At 45.8% G+C, this 20,849-nt stretch overlaps 2 pseudogenes across 2 annotated transcripts in view; both read left to right on the top strand.

Annotated features, from left to right (window-relative positions):
- The first annotated feature begins 4,243 nt into the window (after positions 1 to 4,243).
- LOC308649473 (large ribosomal subunit protein mL42-like) lies at positions 4,244 to 8,922 on the top strand (annotated as a pseudogene). Its single transcript has 2 exons — positions 4,244 to 4,765; positions 8,786 to 8,922. The product of its transcript is annotated as a large ribosomal subunit protein mL42-like (transcript).
- A 270-nt stretch (positions 8,923 to 9,192) lies between these two features.
- The window catches only part of LOC308650302 (heat shock factor protein 2-like), a 78,097-nt pseudogene continuing 66,440 nt past the window's right edge, over positions 9,193 to 20,849 (top strand). Inside the window, exons 1-5 of the transcript XR_014024429.1 lie at positions 9,193 to 9,297; positions 11,896 to 12,004; positions 12,164 to 12,291; positions 13,109 to 13,233; positions 15,239 to 15,314. The product of XR_014024429.1 is annotated as a heat shock factor protein 2-like (transcript). The remainder of the gene's footprint in view (positions 9,298 to 11,895; positions 12,005 to 12,163; positions 12,292 to 13,108; positions 13,234 to 15,238; positions 15,315 to 20,849) is intronic.

Raw genomic sequence — 20,849 nt, 5'->3', positions numbered from 1 at the left:
TAAGTTCCGTAAGTGTAACCACGTCAACGACCCAGTGCCAGGCACTGTCCTGAGTTCATTACATGAGATGGAGAAACTAGAGCACAGAGAGGCACAGCAACTCTCCCAAAGTCACACAGCTTCTGAATGACAAAGCTAGGATTTGAATCCAAGAGATCTGGTTCCAGGACACGGATGTTCCTGACTTAGGAGACGTTGTCTCTCAGGTGTTGGAAGAGAATAGAAAACTTATCACTTTTTGTAGATGATGTAGAAACCCGGTACCAGACGATCTCGCGCATGCGACCGTCCGTCTTGAAATTATACTTCAAGATCACCGCGTCCCCAGCCACCACAGGGGGCAGAGGCTCAATGTTAAGGGTCAGGTAGCCGCGCGCCAGGTCCAGGATCGCGGCGAGCAGCAGGCAGACGCCGCCGCGGAGGCCCGGGGCGGCTCGCATGGTGCCCGGGAGCTGGCGGCGGTGGCTGGGCGGCGGTGGCGGCGGTGGCGGTGGCGGCGGTGGCGGTGGCGGCGGCGGCGGCGGGTCCCTTCGCCATGGGCTCAGGCGCGCTCCTGCTTCCAGCCGCCGGCGAGGCGGTGGCGGGCAGTGCGGGGCGCCGCGGGGGCGCCCCCATGCCGCCGCGGCCGGGCCGCAGGGCGCCGGGCTCCACTCGGCTCGGGCTCGGCGGGGCGCCGCGACCCTCTCGCCGGCGACGTCCTCCTCGGGGCGCGCAGAGGCTCCGGGTCCTCGCCGCGCACGGCGCCCACCGTGGCCCGGAGTCCGATCGGCGGCGGCAGCGCCGGAGTTTGGAGCCGAATCCAATAGTCTTAATTTTTAACTGGCCCCTAAAGTCAGTCAGCCTGTGACAAACCATGTGTAAGAGCTAAGAGAGCAGCCAAGCCAAGTGGGTATACACTGGAGGCCCAAATCTGCACCAAATCAGAAAACTGCAGCCCAGTTATAGGCTTGAGAAGAGAAAGAGAAGCAAAGGGAAGGCTACCACTTTGGACTGGGGATGGCAAGCACTTATTCCAGACACATCAGATACAGGAGACTTGAGACACCAGGTTTCATCCATCAAAGAATAGGCCCATCATAAGATAAATCCTAAACAACATAGTGGAAAGACATAGGCTTCAAAGTGGAAATATTTTGCACACTTCCAGTATCCTCTCATATGTACATACATATTTCCATACGTAAACATGCTGATTTGTGAGCCTGTGGGAATGTGACCAAAATTCTCTGGATCTCAATGCCCGTAAGTATCTCCATAAATATTAGCTGCTTTTCTCCTCTTGCAGTTGAGTAAGTCTACAGGAGATAGTTACCATAAATTATTAATTGAACTAGTAAAAAATAAAGCATAAAGAAATTAGTCCAAAACAGATATAGAATATATCTTCAGCTATCAATTCCCAAAAAGTTACAAGTAAGATTTAGTTTCCTGATGTTGCATTAACGGTTATGAAAATACCAAAGAATAAATGTATTTTCTTTCATTTATATCCAATGGTGAAATCTCCCCTGAGCACCAAATATTAGATTATTTTGTCAAGCTTAAATATTTGCTATTGCCATAGAAGCATGATGTTGACATTTCTGGTTGCTAGGAGCATCATAGCCTTGGATGCATATACAATAGCTTTCTCTTGGCTCAAATAGGGGATTTTTTTTTAATCAGTGTTACTTTCTTTTTGTATGCTGGTAATAATGGAAAATATAGATTTGCTATGTAAATCATTCATGAAGATCTGAATTCACTAATCCAAAGAAATAAAAGCACCAATATTTAAGGATTTAAGCTTGAGATTTCTTTCTTTCAGCCAGTCTTTCTTTCTTTCTTTCTTTCCTTCCTTCCTTCCTTCCTTCCTTCCTTCCTTCCTTCCTTCCTTCCTTCCTTCCTTCTCTCTCTCTCTCCCTCCCTCCCTCCCTCCTTTCCTTACTTCCTTCCTACCTTCTTTACCCTCTTTCTTTCTCTCCCCCCTTTTTTTTTTCAGGATCTTAAGTGTAAATAAATGCTGGGCATGATAGTACATGCCTGTACCCTAGCATCTGGGGAGGCTGAGGTAGTAAGAGGATCACAAGTTCAAAGCCAGCCTCAGCAACTTAGTGAGGCCTTAAGCAACTTAGGGAGACCCTATCTCAAAATAAAAAATACAAAGGGCTAGGGATGTGGTTCAGGGGTTAAGTGCCCCTGGATTTAATCCCCGGTGGAGGGGTGTGTGTAAATAATTAAATAAATAAGCTCCTTGAAATGAAACAAATGTCCATCAGTAGCCTGGATATATTCTGCTCTAAACACATTGTGGAGCACCATGATATTATTAAAAAGAGTAAATTATAATTGTGCCAATTGAAATAATTTTCACCAAGTGTTGTCAAAATGAGAAAAGCAAAATTCATCAAATTATATATATCAATGTTCATGGCAACACCATTTATAACAGCCAAAAGATGGAAGCAACTAGCATGTCCATTGACAGATAAAAGGATAACAAAATTCAGTGGTGTGTGTGTGTGTGTACATATAGGATTCTACCTTATAAAGAAAGAAAATTATAAAACATGCTACAACATGGTTGAATCTTGGGGACATTATGGCAAGTGAAATAAGCCATTCTCCAAAATGAATACTGTATGAACAGATATATATGAGATACAGATATATGTGAGTAATCTAATTTATAAAGTCAGAAAGTAAATGGTGGTTTCCAGAGACTGGGGGAGTGGAGAAATGGTAGTTGTCATGAGAATACAGTTTTACATTTATAATATTAAAAGAGTTTTGGAGATTGTTTACACAACAATATGAATGTACTGAACTACTAAATTGAACACTTAAAAATAATTAACATAGCCAGGCCTAGTGGTGCAAGTCTGTACTTTCAGTGATTTGGAAGGTTGAGTCAGGAAGATCATAAATTCAAGGATAGACCCAGCAATTTAGCAAGGTCCTAAGCAACTTAGACTCTCTATCAAAATAAAAAAAAACTAAAAAGCTGGGAATGTGGCTCATTGGTTAAGTACCCCTGGGTTCAATCCCCAGTACCAAAAAAAAAAAAAAAAAGTTAACATAGTGAACTTTATACAATATATATTTTACCACAATTAAAAGTAAATATAGATTTTTTTTTTAGGCAAGTGCATTGATGCACATTTGTGGTCCTAGCTACTCTGTAAGAGTAGACAGGAAGATCACTTAAGGTCAGATATTCAAGACCAATCTATGTAACATAGTAAGACTCCACCTCAGGAAAAAAAAATGTTAAATACCTTTGTATAAAAATAATCCACAAAACCATCTACATGTATGTGAATATATATGTCTGTATATATACATATATATGTATGTGTGTGTGTGTGTGTGTGTGTGTGTGTGTATATATATATATATATATATATATATATATATATATCTGGTATTAGATTACCAATTATGTCAAAGTTGAAAGGATGCCACCAGGTGTCAAATGAGGTAATTTGTACAAATGTTTGGTAGGTTGTTCCAGTAGATCAAGAAAATAAATGGTATAGAACTTATACGGAGGAAATGGGAGTTCTTCACAGAGTGATGTTAGGAGGTCTTTATCCTAAGAGATTGGAAATATATCTTGGAATATATCCTTAACCACTAATATCTGAAAGGTGCCATGCAATTAAACCTACAATCCAGCACTGAAATTCAGTTTTCCATCTAACTGAACTCATAGTTCAATGTAAGGATCTGTTTTGTTGCTTCAATCTGGAGAATTTTGCCAGATTTACATTCTTGATGACTAAGCTAAGCCAATTTGACTATTTCAGTGATTGGATTTTTTGTAGTCCCAAAGAATCAGAATTAGTGAAAGTCGACTCATTTTCTTTTCACAACGGTACCATCAAGTAGAAGAACTAAGAATCAGTTGCTATTCTGCCATGGTTACAAAGATATGTTACCAAAAATATGCAAAAAGCTAGTCCCCCATTCTATAAACCAGGTGAAGTACACTGATGTTGCAATGTTCCAACATTAGGTCTCAGCAAATGTTCAAGAGAGTTGGTAAAATCTAGATGTATTACTTTCATACTCTAGAGCAGTTCTCTGCCTAGAACCCAGGATTTTAGAAGGCCTTGAATATCCTAATGCATATACTCATTAAGAATCAAATAGGCGGAGGTGGTCTCCTGGAATAAAAATTGGTGTGCCTAGAAGCATATTTTAAAGGTGGTTGCTCTTCAGCACATCTTTCATCATATGGTCTGATCATCTTTATAACACCATGGCAGCGATAGCATTCAAATGGATGATATCAAAGAGAAGTCTCTGGAAGCATTTATTTCCAGTTCAAAACAGTGCTTTTTCTGGTGTTTGTCATAAGTCCACATTTTCTTCTCTTCCAGATGCCTATAATTTCAAAGTAGAGCTTGCTTTGACATCTGATGGCAGGACGTTAGTATGGTGTCCTATTCTGTGGATATCCCATGTGAACATACACAACCTATTTCTCAACCAGATCCTGTGCACAGTAATGAAGAAACACATGATCAAGTGCTAAAAACCAGATTAGAAGAAAAAGATGAACACCTTGAGCAAGGACCCATGATAGAAAAATTTAGCAAAATGTTCTTTACTACTAAACATCGTTGGTATCCTCATGGACAGTATCATAGATGTCATAAGAATCCGAACCAAAAGACAGATGATATTGAGACTCCTGGGAGAATCAAAGAAAAATGTTATCTGGTGTCTCATTTGCCATTTGAGAAAATGCAATCTAGCGTATTCACTAATATGTTATTTGGTAATATAATAAAATGTCTTTTCATATATTAAAAAAAAGAAAGTAATATGCCCCTCTATCACTTGGGATCTAGCACCCAGTGTTGGCATCCTACAGTTCTTAACATCACTCTATCTCCTATGCCTTTGAAATACAAGATTTTAGGTTACTCTACTTTCTATCCATGCCAGAGACAGAACTGTTTCAGAGTAAAAGAGAGATTATTTTTTGAAGCATTTAATCCATTTGATTTTCTTTCAAAATATTAAATTTAAAATATGATATTTATGTGAATAGTTTTTAAAATTTAAAATTTATTAAATATAATTTATTGAATTTTAATTTTGTAACAATTCTGAATATAACTTAAATTATGAACATACCTAATTTTTCAACATTCAACATTTATTTTTAATAATTTTAGAAAATAGATTGGTTTTTAAATACATTTGTGCTTTGAGTGCAATTACATTTTTGATCAATAACATCAATAACATCCATACAACACAGATTATGTAACAATTTTGATGATGACAGCCTAATCAGTGACTTTGTTGAAATAAAATCAAGAAAAAATAATTATATGGAATAAACATGATTTAATAATTATGTCTTTATTCATTAATGATTTTAAACATCACTGTTCCATTAACAGAATACCAGACAATAATAATTAAATTTGATCTTCTTGGATATTTTACCAAACATGTCTTTTTTCTTTTTCTTTTTTGTGCTGCTGATCAAACCCAAGGACCCATGCTACCAGCATTTACTCTACCACATCCCTAACCTATTATGTCTTATGAAAACTATGGCAAAAAAAATTGTAGGAGAGCCTCCATTTTTACTTTCACCCCAGAGCACCCAAATGCTTTGATTAAGAGGATAAGAATCCTAAGGTCAGGGACAAGGGCACCTTCAGAAGAAGGGTGTTATTGCTCAAGTATCAGGATTCCCAGTTTAGTCCAAAGTGGAGGTGTACACAGTTTTTAGTAAACACAAATATCCTGAACTTCACTCATTTCACACACAAATTCATTTTCACATATATTATTCTAATTAACAAAACTTTGATGCTGATTTAAAAAAAAAAAAAGAAAGAAAGAATGCTTTCAGAGAGTAGGAATTTGTTACATCTTTCAAATGCTAACCAAATGCCTCTGGAGTGTGTATTCTTAATTAGAGTATTTTAACCATTAACTATCCCCAGGGTGCAAATTACAATTAAGGGTCACACTACATATTACTGTTTAAGTAGGAGTATTTTAGAGTAAACTATAGCAAATCTAACAATCACCACGTATAAGGGCTTTATAAAGCAAGAGTTCTGTCATTAATTAGCAAGTCTTTAATGTGTCCCAGGGAGTCCTTGATTCAGACTTTGATCTAAAAGGTCAGAAGTCATTCAGTTCTATCCTGGCCTTTTCAAGGAAAAGGAAGCTTGACTAAATGGATGGTTAGCACTTATCTGTGTATTCATAGATTTATTCAACTAATACTTATTGAGTTTAATGTATACAAAACACTGTGATAGCTTTGTAGGTGAATGGATGTAATTATGACAGTCTTTATATTAAAAGTATTTTCATAGTCCAGTATAAAAAGGCACATACATTTCAATATGATGTAATAAGTGCTATAATAAAGATCACCAAGGAAGATTTCACCAAAGAGATGAGAGCTGCATGCAACTGACCTTGAACGTTAAGGAGGAATTTAGGGTATAATGGGGAACCAGAAAGGCTCTCCAGGAGAGGCAACAGTGGTGAAAATATACAGAGGTGTGAAAGAATGTGACTTGTAAAATAACAGCAGTGAAGCAGTCAGGTGTGGCTCAGGCTAAGGTGTGAAGAGTGCTGGACCATGACTGGAATAGTAGGTAGTATCAGAACACTGAAGGTCTTTCATGCCATCTTAAAGGTTTAGACTTAGTTCTGGAAATTATGGGAAGCCACTGAATGACTTCAAGGAGAAGATAAGGTTTTCAGATTTGTGTTTTAGAAAGGTATCTGTAGGATTGTGGAGAAAAATGTCAGTTCGTTGAGTTTCACTCTGTGAAGTAAGTATAGGAGGTATTTTCACTCACATTTGATGTAAGAGGCACTAGATCTGGTAAATACCATTCCAAAATGGAGAAAAATCAACACATTGTCCAGAAAGGAATGTAGGTAGAAACCTCTGTGTAGTTCATCTTTGGCTTCAGTCTTCTTATCCTTGAAAATAATTATTAATCACTAAGTCAGGTTACACTGTTGATACCAGATTTTTGCATAATTGATTGGATCAGAATCTGAATCAGGTACTCTGAAGCTTCAATTTCAATGATTGGATGGTTGTGGGGATTGAATAAGAGCTGTAAAGCCCTTGTCATATATAAAAGCTAATAAAAAATCCTTTATTACTTGTATCCCTTCATACATCTGATTTTGTTTCAGCGAATAAGCCAGTGCTGAACACAAAGTCAGTATTCAATCAATATGTGCTCATTGGAAATTATGTACATTTTTTAAAATAGACTATTTTACATATACCTAGGTAGGAAACTAATTCTATAGTGAATTATCTTTATTTGCAAATCTTATTTTTTGCTGACTATTGTAAAAGCTAAAAGTTTAATTTTGCACAATTCTTTATACTTTCAAAGAATTTTTCAGCTATATTATTAGGGAAACTATGGGAAAATATATTCTTATCTCCAAGGAAGAAATGGGAAAAAACCTTTGCAGATACATTAAAGAATTCTTCCAAATGACACAGTACCAGTGTAATTTAACATACATTAAAGTGTCCCTGAAGCTGAACCCAAACTCAGACTTACTTTTTCCTTGCCCAATAATTTTTTCCATATGCCAAACTATTTCGGGTAAATAAAAATGTACCTACAGTGTACCTGAAGAAACAATTAATTTGACTAAAATAATATAAAGTATTAGACAATGAGCTGGGCCTGATGGCACAGGCCTGTAAACCCAGCAGCTCCAGAGGCTGAGGCAGGAGAATAAAAGTTCTGCAATTTAGTGAGGCCCTTAGCAATTTCGGAAGACCCTACATCATCATCATCATCATCATCATCATCATCATCATCATAATAATAGACTGGGGATGTGACTCAGTGGTTAAGTGCTCCTGGGTTTAATTCTGTTCCGCCTCCTAAACTCCCCCTCACTCTCCTTACCCCCTCCCCAGAAAAGAATTAGGCTAATTCATTTTAGGCTGGGCACAGAGTAGGCACTGATGTTTGCATAATTATAAACAACATGTAACAGCATGCCTATTACAGTGCCTGGTTTACAGTAATCCGTATATACAAAATAGTTATTGTTTAAATTCCTCTTTTCGATAAATATTTTAAAGGAGTCGCTTTCCCCTAATTAAACTTTAAGGATAAGGTTCATTATTTTAACAGTTTCTATTTGGGCCTAACACATCACATTGGAAAGCTGCCCTGTGCCTCAGGTGATTTATCCCTTCCACTACCCAGATGCAAATTACACTTTGCTTGCTAAACTAAGGACTCAAAAGCCCCTGATGGCTTTTTGTAGCCCTTTCTGACACAGCCAGAGAATTCAATGCCCTTCCCAATAGAAACAACTAAGCACCTTCTCCTAAGCTGGAGGTCCGCTACAGTGAAACCTCCCGTATAAAAGGCAAATAAGGGGCTGGGGATGTGGCTCAAGCGGTAGCGCGCTCGCCTGACATGCGTGCGGCCGGGGTTCGATCCTCAGCACCACATACCAAAAAAGATGTTGTGTCCCCCGAGAACTAAAAAATAAGATATTTCCCATTGTTTGTTTTGTGTATTTTCTGTTTTATTCAATTACTTTAGTAATTTCTATCAGGATGAATAAAAATGAATGAAATCCTTATTTTGAAATAGATCATCTTTAGGATACAAAGTTTTATAAAAGTTTGGCTTATAGCCCATTATATCTATAAAAAAAATATTAAAAATTCTCTCTCTCCTCTGTCACTCTCTTTAAAAAAAAAAAAAAAAGGCAAATAAGAAGGCAGCGTCCCCTTTAACTCCCGCCCATTACGCAGGCAGCATCCAATCACTTTTCTCAGTGGCGCGGCAGGGGCCTAGGTCTGGCTCCGCGGAGGACGGGCGCGAGACCAGCGCGCATGGGCGGAGTACAGAGATTTGTCTGTCAGTGCGGTCGCCGGGCCTCCTAGCCTAGCTGAGCGCCCGGAAGGGCTGGGTGGGGGGCGGGGCCCGAGAGCTGCTGCGCCTGCGTGGTGGGCGTTCTCGGGGAGCAGTTGCTGCCGCCGCCGCCAACGCTGGCCACCGACGCCTCGGCCAGCACCGCCGCCGACGCCTCGGCCAGCACCGCCGCCGACGCCTCGGCCAGCACCGCCGCCGACGCCTCGGCCAGCACCGCCGCCGACGCCTCGGCCAGCACCGCCGCCACCACCGCCGCAGCGTTGGGGTGTAAAATTAAAATTCCTGCGGCTGGTTAACGATGAAGCAGAGTTGGAACGTGCCGGCTTTCCTCAGCAAGCTGTGGACGTTTGTGGAGGAAACCCACACCAACGAGTTCATCACCTAGAGCCAGGTATGGTCGGGGCACCACAGCCTCCCAACGCCTCCTCCCGCTCCCTCCCCCGGGGTTGTCCCTCGCGGCCTGAGGCTCCACGCTCCCTGCCAGGCGAGTGGAGGCTGTGCGGCACCGCGCGCGGCCTTTGCGGGCAGCCTCTAGAGGACCCTCCCAACCGCCTCCTCCCGCTCCCTCCCGCGGGGTTGTCCCTCGCGGCCTGAGGCTCCACGCTCCCTGCCAGGCGCGGGGCGGCTGTGCGGCACCGCGCGGCCTTTGCGCGCAGCCTCTAGAGGACCCACCCAACCGCCTCCTCCCGCTCCCTCCCGCGGGGTTGTCCCTCGCGGCCTGAGGCTCCACGCTCCCTGCCAGGCGCGTGGAGGCTGTGCGGCACCGCGCGCGGCCTTTGCGGGCAGCCTCTAGAGGACCCTCCCAACCGCCTCCTCCCGCTCCCTCCCGCGGGGTTGTCCCTCGCGGCCTGAGGCTCCACGCTCCCTGCCAGGCGCGGGGCGGCTGTGCGGCACCGCGCGGCCTTTGCGCGCAGCCTCTAGAGGACCCACCCAACCGCCTCCTCCCGCTCCCTCCCGCGGGGTTGTCCCTCGCGGCCTGAGGCTCCACGCTCCCTGCCAGGCGAGTGGAGGCTGTGCGGCACCGCGCGCGGCCTTTGCGGGCAGCCTCTAGAGGACCCTCCCAACCGCCTCCTCCCGCTCCCTCCCGCGGGGTTGTCCCTCGCGGCCTGAGGCTCCACGCTCCCTGCCAGGCGCGGGGCGGCTGTGCGGCACCGCGCGGCCTTTGCGCGCAGCCTCTAGAGGACCCACCCAACCGCCTCCTCCCGCTCCCTCCCGCGGGGTTGTCCCTCGCGGCCTGAGGCTCCACGCTCCCTGCCAGGCGCGTGGAGGCTGTGCGGCACCGCGCGCGGCCTTTGCGGGCAGCCTCTAGAGGACCCTCCCAACCGCCTCCTCCCGCTCCCTCCCGCGGGGTTGTCCCTCGCGGCCTGAGGCTCCACGCTCCCTGCCAGGCGCGGGGCGGCTGTGCGGCACCGCGCGGCCTTTGCGGGCAGCCTCTAGAGGACCCTCCCAACCGCCTCCTCCCGCTCCCTCCCGCGGGGTTGTCCCTCGCGGCCTGAGGCTCCACGCTCCCTGCCAGGCCTGCGGCGGCTGTGCGGCACCGCGCGGCCTTTGCGGGCAGCCTCTAGAGGACCCCTGGTATTGGTCATGAGGGGAGCTGGGGTCCAGCCGCACCGCTCGCCGCGGGCCGCGGTGGGGGAGGGGCGGCCTGTAACGGTCCGGCCGGGTCGCGTTCCGAACCGGCCCGGCGCAGCCTAGGCAGAGGATGTACCTAGGGCGCGGGAGCCACGTTATTGCACACTCATCCTCCATCCGGCTGGGGTAGGGAACCCGGAGATTCAGGCCAGGCTCTTCGGCGCGGGGTTAGCTGGGGAAATCTGTACCCTAGCGACCTGACCACACGCACACACCCCTCGCTTTGCATCTGGGACCTTTTATGAGGAGAGCTGTCGGGGAAGTAGACAGATGTTCAAACACAGGCTATTGCTTATCAATCCCTAAAAAACAAATACCAAATGTCTTTGATATAATGAGAGCAATCATGACTAACTTTTTAAGACTGAATATTTCATTGTATATACTACATTTTGTTTATCCATTCAACTGTTGGACATTTTGGTTGTTTCTACCTTTTGGCTATTATAAATAATGCTATTGTGAGCTTCAAAGTTTATGCTTCTTTTTCTTCTTTTAAGTACATATCTATAACAGGAATTGCTGGATATTATGGTGATTGTTTTAATTTTTTGAGGAACTACTATACTCTTTCCATAGTAGCCACACTTTTATAATCCATTGGCAATTCACACGAGTTCAAATTTCTCCACATCTTCAACAATACTTATTTTTTGTTTTTTGCTCATGACCATCTTAATGGCTACGAAGTAGTAGGTATCTCATAGTGGTTTTGATTTTATTTCTAATGATTAAGTGATATTGAGTGCCTTTTCATGTGCTTATTGACTATATTTATAAATGTTCTTTGGAGAAAGGTCTACTACAGTCCTTTGTTTTGTTTTAGTTAGGTTGTTTGATTTTTGTTGTTGAATTGTAGGAGTTTTGTATGTATTGTGGATATTTATTAGATCCTCCTCCCTCAGCCTTCCTACCCTCTGGGATTACAGGCTTGGGCCCCCTCACCTGGCCACTGTTAACTTTCAGTTTTAATGTAGTAAACATATAGCTTCGAGTTTTGCAGTTGATTTGTAATCAGTGCATCTTAGTATAGTGTCTACTACAGATATTGATAAAATGTGTTTCCTTTTAATTTATCTTATTTATTTTATTGTTATACAAGATAGCAGAAATGGTCTATTTTTCTTATTTAATGGAAATGCTAATGATATAATGCAGTATTTGGTGTCAGGTAGATATCGAAAAATTTAATTGCAGTTTGGCACTTAATTGCAATTTGTTGTTGTTGTTGCCATTATCAGGAATAGAATTTTGATTTGAAGGTATCATGGAAGGACTGGTCAGGACAGGTTTGGGATTCATATATATGAGTGTGCCAGAGAACCTTAACTAATTGACCTTTTCTGGTTTTCCTTAGAATGGCCAAAGTTTTCTGGTCTTGGATGAACAAAGATTTGCAAAAGAAATTCTTCCAAAATACTTCAAGCACAATAACATGGCAAGCTTTGTAAGGCAACTAAATATGTGTAAGTATGGCCAGCAGTTTATTTGTTCTGCTAACCAATTACTGATTAAACCATTTTTTTTCTCATTAAGATAGATGATAAAGGAAAATTCCACACAAGCATTGTGACTTTTTGACTATTGTCTAATTCCAGTGTGATTAAATTTTCAATTTTTTTCAGATGGTTTCCGTAAAGTAGTACATATTGACTCTGGAATAGTAAAGCAGGAAAGAGATGGTCCTGTTGAATTTCAGCATCCTTTCTTCAAACAAGGCCAGGATGACTTGTTGGAGAACATTAAAAGGAAGGTGAGTTGTTGTTAACATTATTTAGCTAAGATTTTGACATGTATGATTGACCAATGAGCAATTTTAGCTATTGTAATGCAGAATGTACAGAAATTACTCAGGTGTTCTTTGTTAGAATGAATCAGACCAATAAAACTTTAATTAAATATTCTATCCTCCACCTTTCCCTGTGTTCATCTGTAGTGAGAGCTCATTCTTTAATTTTCTTGATGAAAGGAAAATGCTTACAACATTCTGATTGAGGATGAAGAGTCATTATTATATTAGGAAAGTTCATTCCTGTGTTGACTGAAAAAAAGTCCTCACTGTAGGACTTTTTTTGTTGTTTACTGATATATATCCATTGTACAGAATAAGTACTTTGTACATGGTAGGCATTAATTATTACATTTTTGAATGAATATCTTTTGCTGAAATAAGATATTTTTACTAAATCCATAAAAGGGCTGTAAACCATGAAAGAAAATGACCTGCCATGTAGCCATTACTGTTTAAATTTAATTAAAAGTGGAATGTGGTAATAAAAAGGCTTGAGAAAATTACAGGGAATTTGGCAGAAGGAAAAGAAAAAAAACCCTAAGATGTTACTGCTCATGGAAACTTAAAGAAATTTTGTTTTGTTTTGTTTTCTGATTATTTCTTGCTTTCTCTCTGGATGAGCTGTGAAGTGTATTCTTTTCCTAGAATTCCACCCTGGGCTTTTAGAACAAAATCTCCCTTTGAGTAGATCACAAAAAATTCTTATAATAGGGAAGCTTTGAATTATAATCATGGGTGTGCAGTGTATTTTTGATTTTCTAAATTTGCTTTTTGAAAGGTTTCATCTTCAAAACCAGAAGAAAATAAAATTCGCCAGGAAGATTTAACAAAAATTATAAGTAGTGCTCAGAAGGTTCAAATAAAACAGGAAACAATTGAGTCCAGACTTTCAGAATTAAAAAGGTAAACCATTCTTCCAAATATAGTACTAATGTGTTGGGTGTTGGAGTTGTCTGGTGCATTGGTTCTTACTACTTTTGATTTGTAGTCATAGACTTAACTTTAATAACACGTTTTAATTGTGATGGTCAGGATCACGTATGAACCTAAGAACATCAAAACAATTTGATAAACAAATATTACTGAAGAAACAATAAATCTTTAGTGTAGGAAATACATTTCTACTTAGGTGTTCACAAACAAAAGAGGGCACACACAAAAAATCTTATGTACTACTCATCCTCCCCCCCCCCTTTAAAATTCTTCCTTGAGTTCTATTAGGAAAAAGTAGGACACAAAAAGTAGGGAATAAAAGAACCCAAGAGATTTGCCCTACTTGATATTTGTTCTGCATAGGTGTGGGAGAATGTTATTTAAACCTTTTCTTCAAAAAGATGCTTTGTTTTGTTTTATGACATTACTTGATAGGTTTTCCTAACTTACAAAAGTAATAAGTTTTTATATATATATATATATATATATATATATATATATATATATATATAGAGAGAGAGAGAGAGAGAGAGAGAGAGAGAGAGAGAGAGAGAGGTATTTTACTACTCTTAGTAAGCAGGTGAGATTTTTCCCTTTAATAGTTTCCAAGGGCTTGAGAGTAGTTCCTTGAAGTATTCTTCACCCATTTCAGTTATATTCCTAACTATATTTTAATAGTAACCTTGGGCTTTGGTTCTTTTTTTGAATAAATATAAATTTCTCCATTTTGCATATTTTATTTAATCACTGAGGATGTGTCTGTTCGCTATACTTTGACCTAATTCTTTGAATCTCAGTATAGCTCTTAAGGAAATAGATCCCCAGATCATCCTTTAAGTGTTAGAGGCAATGATCTCCTCCTTTAGTAGGCAGATAATAGCATCTTTAAAGGTGCGTCTGAAAAAATATAGCAGTTATTCAGTAAGTAAGTATTAAAGAAAATCTCCTTTTCATATACCTCTGTATTTAAATCCACATTTCTTTTTGTAATAATTCAGACTGAGAAAAATAGCTTTTGTGGAGATTAACAAAAGTTGAAAATTATTTAATTGGTAGATTATCTTTTATATCTTCTCACCATTTTCACAGTGCAATTTCAATTAAGAAACGGCAAAGGAAAAGAATCTTAGTATTGGGCAAGTTATTGGTTTGACATTGTTGAATATTCCATCTTTTTTTTTTAAAATTTTTATTTATTGATTATTTAAAGCATTACATAGCTCATGATATATCATCTTTCATACATTTGACTCAAATTGTGTTTTGAACTCCCATTTTCACCCCAAATACAGACATCTTTAAAAAAAAATAAAACAGTGGTTTGTATATGCTTGTTTGAGACAGTTATCAAGGTAGTTTGAGAGTCTCACTTTAGTTTGGCTTTAACAGTTATAGAATTATCTTTGTGACACTGGGCAGGTTCCCACAAATTCTCTGTACCTCAGTGTCCTAATCTTTCAAGACAATTATTCCTTACTTGGCTGATTTTAGAGAAATTTAAATGCTTAATTGAAATGTTTAGCATAGTGCCTGAAGCACATCAAGTGTTCAGTAAATGTCACTTTTGTTTCCTAAGGTGATTCACAAATTCTAACCTTACTTAAGTGATGAACATTAAAAAAAGTAATGAACCACATTATCAAAAGGAGTAAATTGCTTGCTACCATATGGATATAGAAGTGTGTTTTAAGTGGGTTTTTTTTTTTTTTTTTTTTTTTTTGTATATTTTGCCATGAATAGCAGATAATACATTTAAGAGGGAACGATTCTGGAGTTGTGTTGAGATAGTTGTCATTCCTGTATTATTGAACCAGCTTTCTGGTCTCATAAAAATACATATCATAGTGAAAACAAACATAGTTAAGTTCTCTAGGTTTGTGTTTTTTAATTCTCTAGTATTCTTAATTAAGATACTGGGGTTTGGTTTTCTGACTAAATCTTTTTTATTTATTTATTTATTTTTTAATTATAATAGTGAGAATGAGTCCCTTTGGAAGGAGGTGTCTGAATTAAGAGCAAAGCATGCACAGCAGCAACAAGTTATTCGAAAGGTAAGAAGCTCTTTTCCTTGTGACTATCATTTGCATTTGTTTAATGAGTTATGTGTGTAACACAAAGAAAACTCTGTTGAGTAGTTAGTAATTGATCTTAGTTTTTTATGTATTAAATACACAAAAGTAAAATTTTGAAGACAAACAAATTAAGCCAAGTGTTATATATCCTTTTTAACAACAGCAGAAACATTTCTCATAGCTAATGATGATTTTTCTATACTCTCATATAATATCTCAGTAGCTTTTACCTGGCATAACAATTTTGAGATACTTTATTCTTGGGAGCTTAATTAATACACTAGCCAATTTCTTAGCACTTTTTATTATTATTATTATAAAACAGTCTTACTGTGTTTTGTGGGAGATTTCCCCTTACTTTTTAATATAATAGGCATAGTTAATTTTTAAATAATTTGACCCAATTAGGAATTCAAAAGGATTTTTCAGTGGATGCCATTAAATCATAAAATCTGCGCCCATGGGCGGAGCACAGAGATTTGTCTGTCACCTGTGGTCACTGGGCCTCCTAGCCTAGCTGAGCGCCCTGCAGGACTGGGTGGGGGGCGGGGCCCAAGAGCTGCTGCGCCTGCGGGGTGGGCGTTCTCGGGGAGCAGCTGCTGCCGCCGCCACCTAAGGCTTGGCCAGCACCACCACCACTGCCGCTGGGTTGGGGTGTAAAATTCGGAATTCCTGTGTCTGGTTAACGCTGAAGCAGAGTTGGAACGTGCCGGCTTTCCTCAGCAAGCTGTGGACGTTTGTGGAGGAAACCCACACCAACGAGTTCATCACCTAGAGCCAGGTATGGTCGGGGCACCGCGGCCTCCTGCTCCCTCCCGCGGGGTTGTCCCTAGGCGGCCTGAGGCTCCTCGCTCCCTGCCAGGCGCGCGGCGGCTGTGGGGCACCGCGCGCGGCCTTTGCGCACAGCCTCTAGAGGACCCTCCAAACCGCCTGCGAACCGCCTCCTCCCGCTCCCTCTCGCGGGGTTGTCCCTTGCGGCCTGAGGCTCGATGCTCCCTGCCAGGCGCGCGGCGGCTGTGCGGCAGGGCCAGGGCGTGCGGCCTTTGCGCACAGCCTCTAGAGGACCCTCCAAACCGCCTGCGAACCACCTCCTCCCGCTCCCTCCCGCGGGGTTGTCCCTCGCGTCCTGAGGCTTCATGGTCCCTGCCAGGCGCCCGGCGGCTGTGCGGCACCACGCGAAGCCTTTGCGCTCAGCCTCTAGAGGACCCTCCGAACCGCCTCCTCCCGCTCCCTCTCGCGGGGTTGTCCCTCGCGGCCTGAGGCTCCACGCTCCCTGCCAGGCGCACGGCTGCTGTGCGGCCTTTGCGCGCAGCCTCTAGAGGACCCTCCAAACCGCCTCCTCCCGCTCCCTCCCATGGGGTTGTCCCTCGGAGGCCTGAGGCTCGATGCTCCCTGCCAGGCGCGCGGTGGCTGTGCGGCACCGCGCGCGGCCTTTGCGCGCAGCCTCTAGAGGACCCACCAAACCGCCTCCTCCCGCTCCCTCCCACGGGGTTGTCCCTAGGCGGCCTGAGGCTCGTCGCTCCCTGCCAGGCGCGCGGCGGCTGTGCGGCAGGGCCAGGGCGTGCGGCCTTTGCGCACAGCCTCTAGAGGACCCTCCCAACCGCCTCCTCCCGCTCCCTCCCGCGGGGTTGTCCCTGGCGGCCTGAGGCTAGATGCTCCCTGCCAGGCGCGCTGAGGCTGTGTGGCACCTCGCGCGGCCTTTGCGCACAGCCTCTAGAGGACCCTCCCAACCGCCTCCTCCCGCTCCCTCCCCCGGGGTTGTCCCTTGCGGCCTGAGGATCGATGCTCCCTGCCAGGCGCGCGGCGGCTGTGCGGCAGGGCCAGGGCGTGCGGCCTTTGCGCACAGCCTCTAGAGGACCCTCCAAACCGCCTGCGAACCGCCTCCTCCCGCTCCCTCCCGCGGGGTTGTCCCTCGCGTCCTGAGGCTTCATGGTCCCTGCCAGGCGCCCGGCGGCTGTGCGGCACCGCGGGAAGCCTTTGCGCTCAGCCTCTAGAGGACCCTCCGAACCGCCTCCTCCCGCTCCCTCCCACGGGGTTGTCCCTCGCGGCCTGAGGCTCCACGCTCCCTGCCAGGCGAGCTGCGGCTCTGCGGCACCGCGCGAAGCCTTTGCGCTCAGCCTCTAGAGGACCCTCCGAACCGCCTCCTCCCGCTCCCTCTCGCGGGGTTGTCCCTCGCGGCCTGAGGCTCCACGCTCCCTGCCAGGCGCATGGCTGCTGTGCGTCCTTTGCGCGCAGCCTCTAGAGGACCCTCCGAACCGCCTCCTCCCGCTCCCTCCCATGGGGTTGTCCCTCAGAGGCCTGAGGCTCGATGCTCCCTGCCAGGCGCGCGGTGGCTGTGCGGCACCGCGCGGCCTTTGCGCGCAGCCTCTAGAGGACCCACCAAACCGCCTCCTCCCGCTCCCTCCCACGGGGTTGTCCCTAGGCGGCCTGAGGCTCGTCGCTCCCTGCCAGGCGCGCGGCGGCTGTGCGGCAGGGCCAGGGCGTGCGGCCTTTGCGCACAGCCTCTAGAGGACCCTCCAAACCGCCTGCGAACCACCTCCTCCCGCTCCCTCCCGCGGGGTTGTCCCTCGCGTCCTGAGGCTTCATGGTCCCTGCCAGGCGCCCGGCGGCTGTGCGGCACCACGGGAAGCCTTTGCGCTCAGCCTCTAGAGGACCCTCCGAACCGCCTCCTCCCGCTCCCTCCCATGGGGTTGTCCCTCGGAGGCCTGAGGCTCGATGCTCCCTGCCAGGCGCGCGGTGGCTGTGCGGCACCGCGCGCGGCCTTTGCGCGCAGCCTCTAGAGGACCCACCAAACCGCCTCCTCCCGCTCCCTCCCACGGGGTTGTCCCTAGGCGGCCTGAGGCTCGTCGCTCCCTGCCAGGCGCGCGGCGGCTGTGCGGCAGGGCCAGGGCGTGCGGCCTTTGCGCACAGCCTCTAGAGGACCCTCCGAACCGCCTCCTCCCGCTCCCTCCCACGGGGTTGTCCCTCGCGGCCTGAGGCTCCACGCTCCCTGCCAGGCGCACGGCTGCTGTGCGGCCTTTGCGCGCAGCCTCTAGAGGACCCTCCGAACCGCCTCCTCCTGCTCCCTCCCATGGGGTTGTCCCTCGGAGGCCTGAGGCTCGATGCTCCCTGCCAGGCGCGCGGTGGCTGTGCGGCACCACACGCGGCCTTTGCGCGCAGCCTCTAGAGGACCCACCAAACCGCCTCCTCCCGCTCCCTCCCACGGGGTTGTCCCTAGGCGGCCTGAGGCTCGTCGCTCCCTGCCAGGCGCGCGGCAGTTGTGCGGCAGGGCCAGGGCGTGCGGCCTTTGCGCACAGCCTCTAGAGGTCCCTCCGAACCGCCTCCTCCCGCTCCCTCCCGCTCCCTCCCGCGGGGTTGTCCCTGGCGGCCTGAGGCTAGATGCTCCCTGCCAGGCGCGCTGCGGCTGTGTGGCACCTCGCGCGGCCTTTGCGCACAGCCTCTAGAGGTCCCTCCCAACCGCCTCCTCCCGCTCCCTCCCCCGGGGTTGTCCCTTGCGGCCTGAGGCTCGATGCTCCCTGCCAGGCTCGCGGCGGCTGTGCGGCAGGGCCAGGGCGTGCGGCCTTTGCGCACAGCCTCTAGAAGACCCTCCAAACCGCCTGCGAACCACCTTCTTCCGCTCCCTCCCGCGGGGTTGTCCCTCGCGTCCTGAGGCTTCATGGTCCCTGCCAGGCGCCCGGCGGCTGTGCGGCACCGTGCGAAGCCTTTGCGCTCAGCCTCTAGAGGACCCTCCGAACCACCTCCTCCCGCTCCCTCCCGCGGGGTTGTCCCTCGCGTCCTGAGGCTTCATGGTCCCTGCCAGGCGCCCGGCGGCTGTGCGGCCTTTGCGCGCAGCCTCTAGAGGACCCACCAAACCGCCTCCTCCCGCTCCCTCCCACGGGGTTGTCCCTAGGCGGCCTGAGGCTCGTCGCTCCCTGCCAGGCGCACTGCGGCTGTGCGGCACCTCCCGCGGCCTTTGTGCGCAGCCTCTAAAGGACCCCTGGTATTGTTCACCAGGGGAGCTGGGGCACCACCAAAAAAAGAAAAAAGAAAAAGAAAAAAATTTAAAAAGGAGCAGCCTGTGACATTCAGAAGCAGGCCTGGCTTTTATAGTTAGGCATATTAGGTATCAACCACATCATAAAACCCACTCTCAGCTGAGGCCACTCTTAGACTGTGCCAAAATGACCAAAAGAAAAGGGTGGGGGGAAGGCCACTTCATCATGTTGTCTAAGCACCCGCTGAAATGAAGTCACTCTGCCTCTCACAAAATACACAAGTATCCCCTTTCTCAGGCCAATGAATGACTATTGCTTCTTTACCAAAGACAACCCTGTTTTGGTTCTGGCCTCCTCTCCCTATGGATCAGATGTATTGAGACATGCAGTTGTAGAGTTACCCCTGTTTTCTGACAATATCCAATCTAGAGTGTAACCTACTTTCCTAGGCCCATCCCCCAAATCACCCAGCCAAAGCCAGACCACATCATAGGTTCTTTTCCTCCCTTTTGGCTGAGATAACTCTTGATTCCCAGGGTGTATGTTTCCCTCACCCCAATGAATAATCGACCCAACTTGTTCAACTACAGGTGTGTCTGACCAACGAGGAAGCCACCATCGGGAGACTCATAAAAAAGAGTGTGTATGGGCTGGGGATGTGGCTCAAGCGGTAGCGCGCTCGCCTGGCATGCGTGCGGCCCGGGTTTGATCCTCAGCACCACATACCAACAAAGATGTTGTGTCTGCGGAGAACTAAAATAAATAAATAAATAAAAATAAATAAAAAAGAGTGTGTATTAGGAAGAATCGCCTGGAAAAAAAAAAAAACCAAAATGTGTGGAAAGGGCTAGAGAAAGGGGCAGGATAATTATTTAGGAAACAATTATACTTATCTAGGAGAGAGGCGATGAGAGACTGTGGGAAGTCTGTCGTTATTGGAAGAAAGGGAAATCCCACGAACTATTTTGGGAGAACTGGTAGGAAATGACAAACTATCATGATGTTCTTCATGCAACCAGTGCATGCCAGGGCTGATAAGATAATAAGAGCTCATGTTCCAAAGAGGGAGGACAATAACTATACCACGTGGGCATGTCTTTGGAGAGACAGGCAACAAATGGGATGGGAGTGAACAAAATGCTGTGGTGGCAATGTGAGAAGGCTGGTCAGGGAAGGTCGCCCTGCCATGAGGAGGGGCAAATTGAGACCCCAATGAGAAGCAAGAGCTGGCCAGTGAAGGGGGCACGGTTGTTATTTAGGAAATAATTGTGCCTGGATATAGAGAGCGGCAGATAACACGCTAAACTCTGTGTAAAGTCAAGGAGAGGCACAAAGGCTTGGTTGCAGAGCAGAGAGCCAGGGGAGAGCTGAACAGAGGGACATTGGTAAGGACATAGAGTCAGAAGCCACAGAGGCTTGGATGCCAAGAGAAGAATCTTACTAAGGAAGAGGAACCTGATCCTTCAGATTCATGCTGTTCATTGCAAAAGCCTCTTTCCTTGTCCTTCACTCCTTCTTTTCTTCTTTGTGTTGCCCTTCC

The sequence above is a fragment of the Spermophilus citellus genome (assembly GCF_964194105.1).
Source record: "Spermophilus citellus genome assembly, chromosome: 5".
NCBI lineage: Eukaryota > Metazoa > Chordata > Mammalia > Rodentia > Sciuridae > Spermophilus > Spermophilus citellus.
This window is presented reverse-complemented; position numbering and strand designations above follow the sequence as displayed.